Source organism: Martes martes, assembly GCF_963455335.1.
Source record: "Martes martes genome assembly, chromosome: 4".
Classification (NCBI taxonomy): Eukaryota; Metazoa; Chordata; class Mammalia; order Carnivora; family Mustelidae; genus Martes; species Martes martes.
In genome coordinates, this window is record NC_137891.1 from 39,551,738 (window position 1) to 39,565,209 (window position 13,472).

The 13,472-nt window shown below is 39.2% G+C and overlaps 1 protein-coding gene across 5 annotated transcripts in view; it reads right to left on the reverse strand.

The window, feature by feature from the left end:
• The window catches only part of CPQ (carboxypeptidase Q), a 465,885-nt gene that overhangs the window by 400,740 nt on the left and 51,673 nt on the right, over positions 1–13,472 (reverse strand). The window lies entirely within an intron of this gene.

Consider the following 13,472-nt stretch of genomic DNA (forward strand, 5'->3'; position numbering starts at 1 on the left):
CTAAACCTGGGTGCCATCCTTCCATTTATCAAGATGCCAGAAGGAAAAGAAAGCTTCTCTGGAAGGCTCTTCGTTGTGAATACTGAGGAAACTAAAAAGCATTCTTCTTTTTGTAGAGGTTAGGGGTGTGCATCTTTCCTTTAACAGATTTTAGACACCTTTAATTTGTGTACTCTATTAAAAATCATTCAATTACAAGGGCACCTAGGTGGCTCATCGTTAAGTGTTTGCCTTCGGCTCAGGTCATGATCCCAGGGTCCTGGGATGAAGCCCCATATCAGGCTCCCTGCTCAGTGGGAAGCCTGCTTCTCACTCTCCCACTCCCTCTGCTTGTATTCCCTCTCCCGCTGTCTCCCTCTCTGCTAAATAAATAAATAGAATCTTTATTTTTAAAAAATTATTCAATTACAGATCATCTAACTCTGTAATTCCCCAAGCCTCTGACTTCTCTTGTCATCTCTCTGAGAACCTCTAGCCACTCCACTGCTTACTAATGTCTGAGTGGGAAGGAGGAGGAGAAGGAAGTTAAATTCCTATCAGTCAACTTCTTAGCAACACTGTAAAATATTCACAAGGGAAAAAGTGAGTTTTCTATATTACCTGGAAGTTTTCTTTGACCATATGAGAATATACCAAAATGGGAAAGAATATGTTTATGTTTTTTCATGCCTGATGAAAATTCCATTGTTCTTAAAAAAAAACAAAACTAAAAAAAACCAACCTAAAATCCAAAAAAATACTCAGTCATGAACCTATGTCTCTGATCCACAGAGACCTCCTTCCCCTCAACTCCCCCCAGCCTAAGTACTATCACCACCATTATTATGAACCCTCATATCACTTTCATATAGTCATTCACATGAAAATGGGCTTTGCCTACTGCCTCTCATTTGATTATCACAGTACATGGGAGTTACAGAGCATTTCCTGAGGCATTTCATGGAAGTTCCTGGCTTCTCATCACTCAGCAGTGAACAACTGCTCCCTAACCCCATCTCTTCTTATGATGCTACAAATCACTCAAGAACTTTTTAGATTCATCGTGGGTAGAGGGAGTCTGTGTTCATCCTGCAATAAGGCGATACATAAAGGTAACTAAAGATTGCAGATTAAACCAACCATCAATCCCTTCTCAAAACAGATCTGAAAGCTTACAGTGGCCTCATGGACAGCCTGAACTATCCAAGCAGCTAATCTCTATTAAGAATACACTAACTTACAACCAACTTTGCTCACTACAACTTGAGAGATAGGTATTCTCTTGAATGAAGAGATAAAGGAACCAAGGGTCAGGGAGTTTAGGTACACTTGTCCAAAGTCACACAGTCAGTTAACTGACAGAGCCAGTGTTCAAATCCAGGTCTAGATGGTTAAATCCAGTAAACTCTAGATAGGCTATTTTTCTTTTAATAGTACTCCTCTTGGAACTCAGCTATATGAAGATGCTGCTATAGGGAGGAAATGAGAGATTTGGGGGGAAAAATGGGTAATGGAGATGCCAGATGGTACCCAATGAGTAAGGTTTCAGGACTACCTTAACAAAAGAACCTCCACTTTTACCTTTCTTGTGCACTGGGATTCCATAGGTTTGTTAGAGGAGGGGACAGAATTTTTTTTTTTAAGAGGTCAAAGTATATACAGTTCATTGCTCTAGGTCAGTGGATCTCAAATGCAGTTACACACTGAATCACCTGGGGAATCTAAAAATCTAGTGGCCATGGCCGCATTTCTGATAAATTACATAGGAATTGCTGGGGGTAGGACACAAGCATCAGTAGTTTTTAAAGCTTCCCAGGTCATACTAATGTGCATCCAAGTCTCAGAACCCCTGCTCCAGGTTAAGAATGCTGAGGATTACGTTAGTCTTCCAAAATACCTTTGAGATGAGAAAAGATTTTATGGGCCCACTGACAAACACTGGTCCTTTCAGGGAAAGGGGAAAAGAGATGAGCTGAATCCTCTCACTGTTTGCTCCTCTGTCCTGAGCTGCCTTCTTTAGCTGCTTCCCTCTTCCCAAGTCTAATCTCCTAATGTCTGTCATCAGCTTCTCCCAAGACACTTGGTCCTCTGCAATTGTCTTTCAAAATTAGGTTCTCTCCACCCCCAAGAGAGACAAGGAGACTTCAAGAAAGAACAATCTCAAGCTGTCGGGCCACTGGGAATTCTCTATGACCTTCTCATTACTTTTGTTTCCTTTCATTTTCCTGTCTCTTGGATTTAACTTGTTTTATTCAGGATACACTATTCAGAATACACACCCAATAGGATCATTATATCCTCAAGCTTGCTCTGGCCTAGCAAAGAGGAAAAAAATTGCCTAATTCTTTCCGAAAAGACTATGGCCTGGTGTGTTCACATAACCCTGTATCTGTCAGCTCCGGCAGGGAGCAAGATGTAGGAATATGGAACACTCCTACACCCTTTGTGTTTATATTCCTCATTCTCAAAGGCTCTCTGTATATGGGGTCTCCTGACTGTTGCCAATCCCCAGACCCAAAGCATTTTCAACATCAACGCAAAACGTAAAAACTTATCATTGCAAATCAGACAAATCAGAAGATGAATCACAGTACAGGCCCACTGGCTTATCTCTTTAACAAGTCAATGTGACATGTTCACACACACACACACACACACACACGCACATGCACACATGAGCAGGGATGAGGAAGGATTGTTCTAGGCTAAAAAGAAGTTAAGAGACATAGCCATATGAAATGTGTTGACTTCGATTAGATCATAAATTGAACAAACAAGCAGCAAAAGACATTTTGGAGACAACTAGAAAATTTGAATATGGACTAAATAGCAGACGATATTAAGGAATTACAGCTCATTTTAACAGGAGTGGTAATAGTATATGGTAATGCAAGAAACATTCACATATTAAGAGAACTACGTAGGAGTACCTTAACATTAGCAAAAAAAAAAAAATGATGTAGCAAGTATGGCAAAACGTTGATAATTATTATATCCAGATGATGTGTATATTGATATTCATCATTAGATTCTCATTGCTTTGAAATTTTTCATAACAAAAAATAATTTTTAAAAATTATCATCTTTCGGGGCTCCTGGGTGGCTCAGTGGGTTAAAGCCTCTGCCTTTGGCTCAGGTCATGATCCCAGGGTCCTGGGATCAAGTCCCGCATTGGGCTCTCTACTCTGCAGGAAGCCTGCTTCCCCCCTCTCTCTCTCTGCTTGCCTCTCTGCCTACTTGTGATCTCTGTCTGTCAAATAAATTTTAAAAAATTATCATCTTTGGAAAATAGGTACATCTAGAATTGCCCTTCCTATAATAAAGAATTCCCTAGGAAATCATTCAAGCTGGGTGAAAGCTGGGTGTGCAAATATATGGGATGTGTAAGACAGCCATAGGACAAGTGTGTGCAACCCAGGGTGACACAACACTATCTCTCCCCTTTTATTCATCCTGCATAACAAGAGAAAATTGTCTTTGCAGGCATGTGCATGCTTCACACCTAAAAAGGATGGTCACAGAGTTCTAACTTGGTGCCCCATCTCCATTAGCTATAAGATTCCCCTTCACTTCCCAGACTTCTTAGAAGCCATTAGTTTCTGTTGGTTATTTAAAACTTATATGCCCCGCATATTGGACTATTTAATGTGATGCAGAAGTTCTCCCTACACATAGGTAATATAGATGCTGAATCACCACATCCAGCAGGACATGTGCTTCACGTTCCTTTTTCCCTGGTGATGAGAGATTGGCTCACTCTCTAATCCAATCCTCCTTGGACTGTGACTATACATTTATTTCCCAGACTTGCTGCACCAGAAGTCCCTCCTTGAGCTAAGCTAACAGACCTATATGGGGATCAAACACATAATCCTGTGCTCATTAGCACCTTGCTCTAATGAAGTCCACTAGCTCAATCTCAGAGACCTGGCACAGCAGCAGGGCTGGCTCTGAAAATAGTGTGCCTGATACTGACTCAAGAACGGAGAAAAACAGTGATTTATGAAGTGTTTTTCTTGGTTTCCCAACTTGATACTGACCATATCCACCCTCAGAATGTGACAAATAATCCCATGGAAAGCAAAGGCTTTCTATTTCAAAAAGGCCATGCCCAAAATGCTCAAAATGCCTAAAATTTACAAATCAAAAGCTACTGAAAATTTCTAAGATGGTAGAAGGTTTAAGACCTTCTTCCTTTTTTTAAAATTAAAAATAAAACTGCTCTTCAGACCACAAGTTTATTAGAATAAGAGAGGGCAAAGGAATCCAGCTTTGAATTAAACTGGGGCCACCTGATTGGTATTAGTGCAAGATCAACCAGAGAAACCCTAAAGTGCAAAGAAACAGGTTTTAGAGTCAGTGAATAATAAAATGCTGGCCTCTTGTCATACTTACTTTTTCAACGGTTAAAAAAATATCCTTCCAGCTAACATTTCTTTTCTACAAAATTATGAAAACAAATCAGGCCTCCCAAGCACCAACACTTGGCAGAAGCACTTAAGGCAAGCAGTGAGGCAAAGGCTAAGTAATCAAACACTGTCCTGCCTGTTCTCAATATCAGATCACTTGGAAGTCAAGGTCAACCCAACAGCCCTTTCAAATGAAGTGTTCTCCCAAGGAGTGGGTGTTGCCTTGGCAGGAACATCCAAAAGGGGGCTGAGACCAAGCAATAGCCAAAGCAAAAGGCAGACAAGCCAAAGTTTGAAGCAAAGGTCACAAAAGAGTGATCTGTATGCCACATCCAGGTCAAATATATTTTGTTCAGCCTGCACAGTGTTTTTCCAAATATCAAATAAATTGGTGACACTAAAAGGTCAGGAGATTTCACATAAAAATCTGGATATGCCCCATGAGAAGAGGCTACCCCATCACCAGATCACCATAATCCCACTTCTCCAAACATGGGAAAAGACCAGGAGTCTGGAAGCCAATGAGCCTCAAAAGTTACCTTCCCATAACATTTAGCTGCAAGCTAAGCATCCTGAAGCCAGCCAGCTAGCTGAGATGTAAAAGAACTGTCAGGAAAATCAAGATGGCAGCACCAAAAAACACAGCAGTGAAACTAGACCTGAAGTGACACTGAGAGAGCTTTTATACCTTATGTCAGGAACAGGAACTGCTAATCAGACTAATTCAAAATGCTGTCCTATAGATGCCTTACTCGATGGTTCTCCCTCCTTGAGGACACTACAAAGGTGCCCATATAGAGATGGGGTAATGAAAGAGGGACTGAGGAAAAGGTCTCCAAAGCTAGCCCTCTTCAACCACAGCAGCAACCTTTATGTGTTTTATAAATTGGTCTTCCTTCTAAGATTTCATTTGTTGGAAGCGTTCCATTGCTTGAAACAAAATAAAGGGAAGAGAGCTTAAAAACCACCACTCTAAATAAGAAAAATCCATGAAGAGGATTAAGTTTTCAATCTACATGTAAGGTTCATAAAAGGGTCTCTTTGTCTCAGGGAGATCATTCAGGCCATTTAAAACATTGCTATATTTCATTTAATTTGCACGATTGACATATTCTTGGAAAATAATGTCAAGAGAATATTTAAAATGAAATCAATTTTTAAAACCAGTGGACCCAAATTTTAAAAGAAAGTGGCTCTGAATTTTTTTATTAAAAAAAAAAGATAGCCACAGACAATATGTAAAAAATGGGCATGGCTATGTATCAATAAAACTTTATTTACAAAAACAGACAGCAAGCCAGCTCTGGCTGTAGTTTTGTCAAACCCTACTACAGACATTTAAATCTTTCCTTTTTCATCTCTGGAAATGTAGCCTAGAGAGATAAAGACTAAGGAACAACAATAGCTATCCTGCATATCTGAAGATATGAGCAGTCATATAAAAAAAGGGAATAAACATGATCTCCTGTTTATTCATTAATTCAGTAAATATTAATTGAATACCTATGTATGCACTAGGAATTATGACTAAGCACTGTGGATAAAGCACTTGGCAAGACAAATCTCTGCCTTTACTGAGCTAATTTCCTGTGGGAGCACGAAAAGAAATCAGAGAACTGTTAAATACACTAAGGTTTTATATGGAGCATAAAGCAAGAGCCTCCATCCTAGTATGGGCCTTCCAAAAAAAAAGTTAAGTTTGTGCTGCAACCTAAAGGAAGAGCAAGAGTTGGCCAAGTAAGATGGGAGTCAGAGAGTAGGCATTCCAGATATAGAGAAATAAGTGTGCAAAGGCAAGGAGGCAAGTAACACCACTGCACATTTGTATGACATGCACAACTATTCAAGACAGAGTAAAACAAGCCACAGCTAAAGAGGGAGGTTAGGACACAAATCATAAAAGGAGACCTGTGAGTCACTTTAAAGAGCTTGAACTTTATCCTGAAAGTAACAGAATGCCTACAAAGGGTTTCAAACAGTGAAATGACAAAAAGAGATTGGTGTTTTAGCAAGTTCACTCTGGAGGTTGTGTGGAGGCTCAAAAGTCAGGCGACCCATTAAAAGATTGTAGTTATAATCCTAATAGGCTGATTATCACCCATACTCGGTATGGATGGAGACTGAAAAAAGTTGAGGGAGGACTTCTGCTTCTAAAAGAACTCAGAGAGAATGGAGTTAGTGGTACATTTATGGTGGTACTCCCACCATAAATGACCACAGAATTATAAAACTGGACAAAAACTGACAATGATTTTCAGGCATTGGGAAAGACACAGTATAAGACAGAAATCTCTGAGAGAAGAAAAACTCACAACGTGACACCAATTGCCCAGCTTTTTGGCTAGGGACAACTTCCCAAGTTCAGTGAAGTGCGCTAGAATTCATGCAGAGCACAACATGCTCGCTAAACTGAGAGGCAGAGTCCTGAGTTTGAAGAGTTGGAATCTTCAAGGCAGGATACCAGAGAGGAGGATGCCATACAATGAGGAGCTGTGAAAGTCCATGTGGGTATCCCCTGCAAGTCCTTGGCTGAGTACTGGGCTGCACACACACAGAGTGAAACTACCTAAAGCTTCCCAGACAGTAGCTGCAAAATGGTTGAAAAAAGAGCAGAAATAATAGGGTCTCGGCATTGGTGGAGAATATTTGCAGTCTGGTACAGTCAGAGGGGGGAAAAATCTCATTAACACCTCATTAATCCCCTGGCCATCCAACAAAAACACCAGAAAGGATTCACCTTAGGAATGGGGACCACCTCTAGAACAGTCTTTTTCAATAGGAGTGATATTATCAAAAGGGCGAAAATTAGTTTCAGGCAAGGGAGAGGGAGGAGAAAGCAAAAAAATTAAAATAAAAAATTAAAAAATCTTAGAAACTACACAGTACACAAACAGATATACAGTTCCCTCTGTGGTACTGAAACTTCACAGGAAAATTGAAGGGTGGGAGTTAACGACTGGGGGGGGGGGGATGTCTAAAAAGTCTCCTGAGATGATAATTATGGGAAAAAAGGATTGAGAGATATTGCCCTAGAGTACAAACTATTCCGGACCTGCTGCAGGAGCACCTAAAACTAAGCCTTGACAAGATCTTCATAGGAAACAGAATTTGTAATTTAAGTCTCACTAAGTTAGAGGGGCTTTGGCAACACATAGGGCATTCTACAGAAACATTTCAGCAAAGGATAACCCAAACTTATCCAACTTCAGGGTGATCCACTGCCTTCTAAAAAAAAATTACTCTTCAGAAGAAAATAATTTCAGAGGAAGACAATAAATCACAGTGTCTAAAATGTATCATCTACAATAACTAGCATACAATCAAAAATTGCTAGATCTGCAAAGAAAAAGGAAAATGGGATCCATAGTTAAGAAAAAGTAATCAATAGAAACCAATCCCAAGATTAGCCTAGGTGTTGGGTTTTCCAGACAAAGACTTTTAAATAGTTATTATAACTATTTTCAAGAAATTAAGAGAAGATACATTCAGAGAATTAAAGGAAAACATTGTCTTCATTTAAACAAATGAGAATCATAACAGAAAAATGGAAACTATTTTAAAAAGAACCAGATTTATATTCTGTAACTGAAAAGTATGATAACTAAAATAAAAAAGTGGACAGACACGAGAAGTATTTTGGGAGTTTTACATTCAGCATATTCAATAGTGCTGAATGAATATGGACAATAAAGTTAATGGGACTACCTAAACTTTTTCTCAGTGGCATGTGCCATTTCTTGAGATAGGTAACAAACACCACAAGAAAAGCGGGTTTATATTGCTCCAAAAGTCAAAACCTGAGGGCAACTGTGTGGAAATGATAAAGAACTAGATGGTAGGATGACAGAACAACTAGAGCTATAAAACAATGCAACTGATTTTGTTGCTGACTGGGGAGTACCCTTCATAGGAAACTACTGGGGCATAAAACAAGTGAATTATAGATTCTATAGAAGAAAATAATACTGTATGGGATAGAAGTTTGGACCATGTAGCATATAAGTTTCCTTTCAAAGTTAAATTTCTATTGTTCTTGAATCATTATGAAACCCCTGCACTGCAATCCATGAAACGGATACAGGCTCAGCAAATAATGTGAAAAAGATGCCTAGGGTTTAGCCCACCCTTCCACTAAATGGCTCCATATTTAGAAGATGGTGTAGTAGGTAGAATAATGTCTCCCATAAAGATGTCCAACTCTTAATCCCTGAACCTATGAAAATGTCAGGTTACATGGCAAAGAGGAATTAAGATTACTAACCAACTGACTTTTAATTAGGGATTATCCTGGATTGTCCAGGTGAGACCAGTATAATCATACGGGTCCTTAAAATGGAAGAGAGAGGTAAGAGAGGACAGTCAGAGGGAGATGTGACAATGGAAGGAGGGGACAAAGAGGTATAACACTAGATGAAAATGGAGAAAAGGGGCCAAAAATCAAGGAATGTGAGCAGCTGCTAAAAGTTAAAAAGGTCAAGTAAACAGATTCTCCCCCAAGGTTTCCAGAAAACAGCTCTGCAAGCACCTTAACTTTAACCCAATGAGACCTGTGCCAGACTTCTAGCCTACAGAACTATAAGATAATAAAATTGTGTTGTCTAAGTCCCTAACATTATGGTTTTTATACCCAAAACAGAAAGTAAATACAATTATCCAGAACTGTGCTAATAGAAGTAGTCAGTATCCACATGTGATTATTTAATTAAAATGAAATAAAAATTGAAATTCAGCTCCTCAGTCATAATAGCCACATTTCTAGCCACATGTGCCCACTGTACTGGACAGTGCAGACAAACACTTCTACTATTGCAGAAATTTCTATGGACAGCAATGATCTCTTCAACATCTCTCTTCAATTATGCTTTAAGGCTTAAATTTTTGTGAAGAGCTATTTTTAGAACTATAAGCTTTCGCTCATATCCTATATCAAAAGTAAAAATTATATATTTCCAGGATGAAATAAATAAAATACCATAGATATAACTAAATCAAATCAGTTCTGAGCCCATTATAGGAAAAGAAATCGCATTCCAGCTTTACTGAGTCAAGGCAAGGGCTTTATAGAAAGTATTTTCATTGAGCTCAAAGGCTCTTTACTTCAGTTTTCTCCTACATTTATGGCTATTCCAGAAGGTTATGCTTGTAAGAAATAGGAAAATTGAATAGCAAGATCATTACTGAAATTTAAAATTTACAAAAGTGTAAAAGGATATAAGTCATGATGATTGAATAGAAAAAAGTCAAAGTCATTTCCTGCTCTATAGCTTTTCTGGGTTTTATTCATAGTACTAATATGATGAAACCTGAAGATGTAAAGCAGTTAGGGTCAATGAATAAGGTCATGTTATTCAAAATTATACTACTGCTTATGAATCATAACTTCCCACTTTAACATTAAGCTGTCATTTTAAATGTATGCCTTCAAATGTTTTAAAAATTGGTCTTCATTCATGTAGACAGAACTTCATATTCACCTTGACTTGAAATCAGTGAAATTTATTTTGTTGAAAGCCTCTCTCCAACTTACCCCCATTTCACCTAGGCTTTCCACCCTGATAACCTCCATTCACTCACCCCAACCCTTAAGAGCTAAGTCCTACTCTTCTCCAGCCACATGCTTTCCCTAAAGCTAACAAAATGTCCAGTCATCCAAGTCACTTGGAGATGAGAAATGTAACAGGCAACACTAAAGATAACAGACAATCTGAAAAACACATACCTGGCTTAAAAGAACAGAGTCATTGGTTCAAAATCAGGGACTTAAGAAAAATTCCACAGGTCAAGTAGGCATAAAGTTCCGCAGGTCAAGAACAAACAATATATCTCAAGAAAAGAAAATTCCGGCAGCAAAGATAATGAATTAAAGCACAATCCAGGCAACAAGGACTGGATCACCAGTGACAGCTAGGCTTCAATATGATAGCTGTTTGTTTTAACCCCAGCGAAAAAGAACCAGTTCCCAAACACAGGCATCGCAGACTAGGAAAGCAAAGGCACAGGGCAGGAATGAGTAGTGGCTGGAGGAGAGGAAAGCCCACTGATCTTCCCACACTGGTCACATTATCATTAGATCCATTACCAAAGAGAAAACAGAGACCTCCTTACCAAAAGTAAAAGTAATATGAGGAGCAATAATGAACTTCAGAATGGAAAATAGGAGAGGAGATTTGCAAATAATACAGAAATATTATCAAATCCTAGTAAAATCACGTCTGCAATTATGAAACATGTGCCTGGAGTTCTCTGGGCAAAGGGAAAAAGAGGGATTGAGACAAAGTTAGGGGAAGGGAGAGTAGACAGTCAAGAGGGAGAGGGAAAAGAGAGAAGAGCTTACTGGTAGACCTAAGCAGGCCAAGCTCCAAACTGGTGAGGTAGACACCAAAGTCTCTGCTGTTGCAGCTTCTGGGAACAACTTCTAGCAGCCACAATGTCAGAGCAGGAGCAAATCCACTCAAAGACACCCCAAATAAAGAATTTAGATTCCTCTGCCCCTTGGAAAACTTCCCATCTGCTTGCTGATACCTGAAGTCACCATTTCACTGGTATTGCCAAAATGCTTAAGCTAAAGAGTCTATGGTCTCACACACAGAGAAGCTATGTGAAGAGAACCCTGCTTTCTGTTCCCGCTCATCTTTCCTAGACAGATCTTTTCTCCCACTCAAACACAGACATATCTATTCCCACAAAGCAGTCAGTGTTCTAGGTGCCAGGGTTTCAAGCATGATTTTAAAAGACAAAGTCTCTTCTCCCAGACAATAAAAGAAATAGACAAGAAAATTTATGATTAAAACTAGCTTAAATTGAGTCCTAACAGAAAGATATGCTCAAGGTGAATAAAATTATCTTTGGGCAACCAATAACAAAACTGTTTAGAGAGGCCACAGAAACAAACATAAATAATTTAGCCTACTCTGCTTTTAATTAAGATTCTCCCCTATTCCGCCTTTTTTTTTTTTACATGAATATTCACAGAAGTTTTATTCAAAATAGCTAAAAACTGGGAACAGCCCAGGTTTACATTAACAGAAGAATGGAAGGAAAAACTGTGACAGTTCATACTACATGGAATGTCCAGGAAAGGCAAATCCATAGAAATAAAGCAGACTAGAATAATTGTTGCCAGAGGCTAGGGGCAGAGGGGAAGGGGAATGAGGAGTGACTGCTAAAACATACAGGATTTCTTTTGGTAGTGTTAAAATGTTCTGGAACTAGATGGTGGTAATGGGTTCATAACCTTGCGAGTATAGTAAAACACACTGATTTATACAATATAAGGAAGTGAATTTATAGTTTATCAATTATATCTCTATTTAAAAAACAGCAAAAAAGAACAGATTACAGAAATATACAACATAGGTAAATCTCAAATATTTACACAGCATGAAAGCAGCTATTCACAAAAGAGTAGATAACTTTATAAATCTGCTAATATGAAAGTCTGGAAAACACAAACTATGGTGGAAACAATTCAGAAGAGTGGTAGTTTCTAGGATGATGGGGTGGAGATTGACTATGGAGTACCACAAGAAAACTTTCTGGTGAGATGGCAATGTTTTGTATCTTTTTTTCTTTTTTAAGATTTTATTTATTTATTTGACAGAGATCACAAGTAGGCAGAGAGGCAGGCGGCGGGGGAGGGGGTGGAGCAGACTCCCCAGTGAGCAGAGAGCCAGATGTGGGGCTCGATCCCAGGACCCTGAGATCACGGCCTGAGTCAAAGGAAGAGGCTTAATCCACTGAGCCACCCAGGCACCCCGGTAATGTCTTATATCTTTTTTTTTTTTTTAAATTAAATTTTTTATTTATTTTCAGCGTAACAGTATTCATTGTTTTTTCACCACACCCAGTGCTCCATGCAATCTGTGCCCTCCCTAATACCCACCACCTGGTTCCCCCACCCTCCCACCCCGCCCCTTCAAAACCCTCAGGTTGTTTTTCAGAGTCCATAGTCTCTCATGGTTCACCTCCCCTTCCAATTTCCCTCAACTCCCTTCTCCTCTCCATCTACCCTTGTCCTCTATATTATTTGTTATGCTTCACCAATAAGTGAAACCATATGATACTTGACTTTCTCTGTTTGACTTATTTCACTCAGCATAATCTCTTCCAGTCCTGTCCATGTTGCTACAAAAGCTGGGTATTCGTCCTTTCTGATGGAGGCATAATACTCCATAGTGTATATGGACCACATCTTCCTTATCCATTCATCCGTTGAAGGGCATCTTGGTTCTTTCCACAGTTTGGCGACCGTGGCCATTGCTGCTATAAACATTGGGGTACAGATGGCCCTTCTTTTCACTACATCTGTATCTTTGGGGTAAATACCCAGCAGTGCAATTGCAGGGTCATAGGGAAGATCTATTTTTAATTTCCTGAGGAATCTCCACACTGTTCTCCAAAGTGGCTGCACCAGTTTGCATTCCCACCAACAGTGTAAGAGGGTTCCCCTTTCTCCACATCCTCTCCAACACACGTTGTTTCCTGTCTTGCTAATTTTGGCCATTCTAACTGGTGTAAGGTGGTATCTCAATGTGGTTTTGATTTGAATCTCCCTGATGGCTAGTGATGATGAACATTTTTTCATGTGTCTGGTAGCCATTTGTATGTCTTCATTGGAGAAGTGTCTGTTCATATCTTCTGCCCATTTTTTAATATGATTATCTGTTTTGTGTGTGTTGAGTTTGAGGAGTTCTTTATAGATCCTGGATATCAACCTTTTATCTGTACTGTCATTTGCAAATATCTTCTCCCATTCCGTGGGTTGCCTCTTTTATTGTTTATCTTTGTGTACGGTGTAAAAGAATGGTCAAGTTTCATCCTTCTACATATAGCTGTCCAGTTTTCCCAGCACCATTTATTGAAGAGACAGTCTTTTTTCCACTGGATATTTTTTCCTGTTTTGTCAAAGATTATTTGACCATAGAGTTGAGGGTCCATATCTGGGCTCTCTACTCTGTTCCACTGGTCCATGTGTCTGTTTTTATGCCACTACCATGCTGTCTTGGTGATCACAGCTTTGTAGTAAAGCTTGAAATCAGGTAACGTGATGCCACCAGTTTTATTTTTGTTTTTCAACATTTCCTT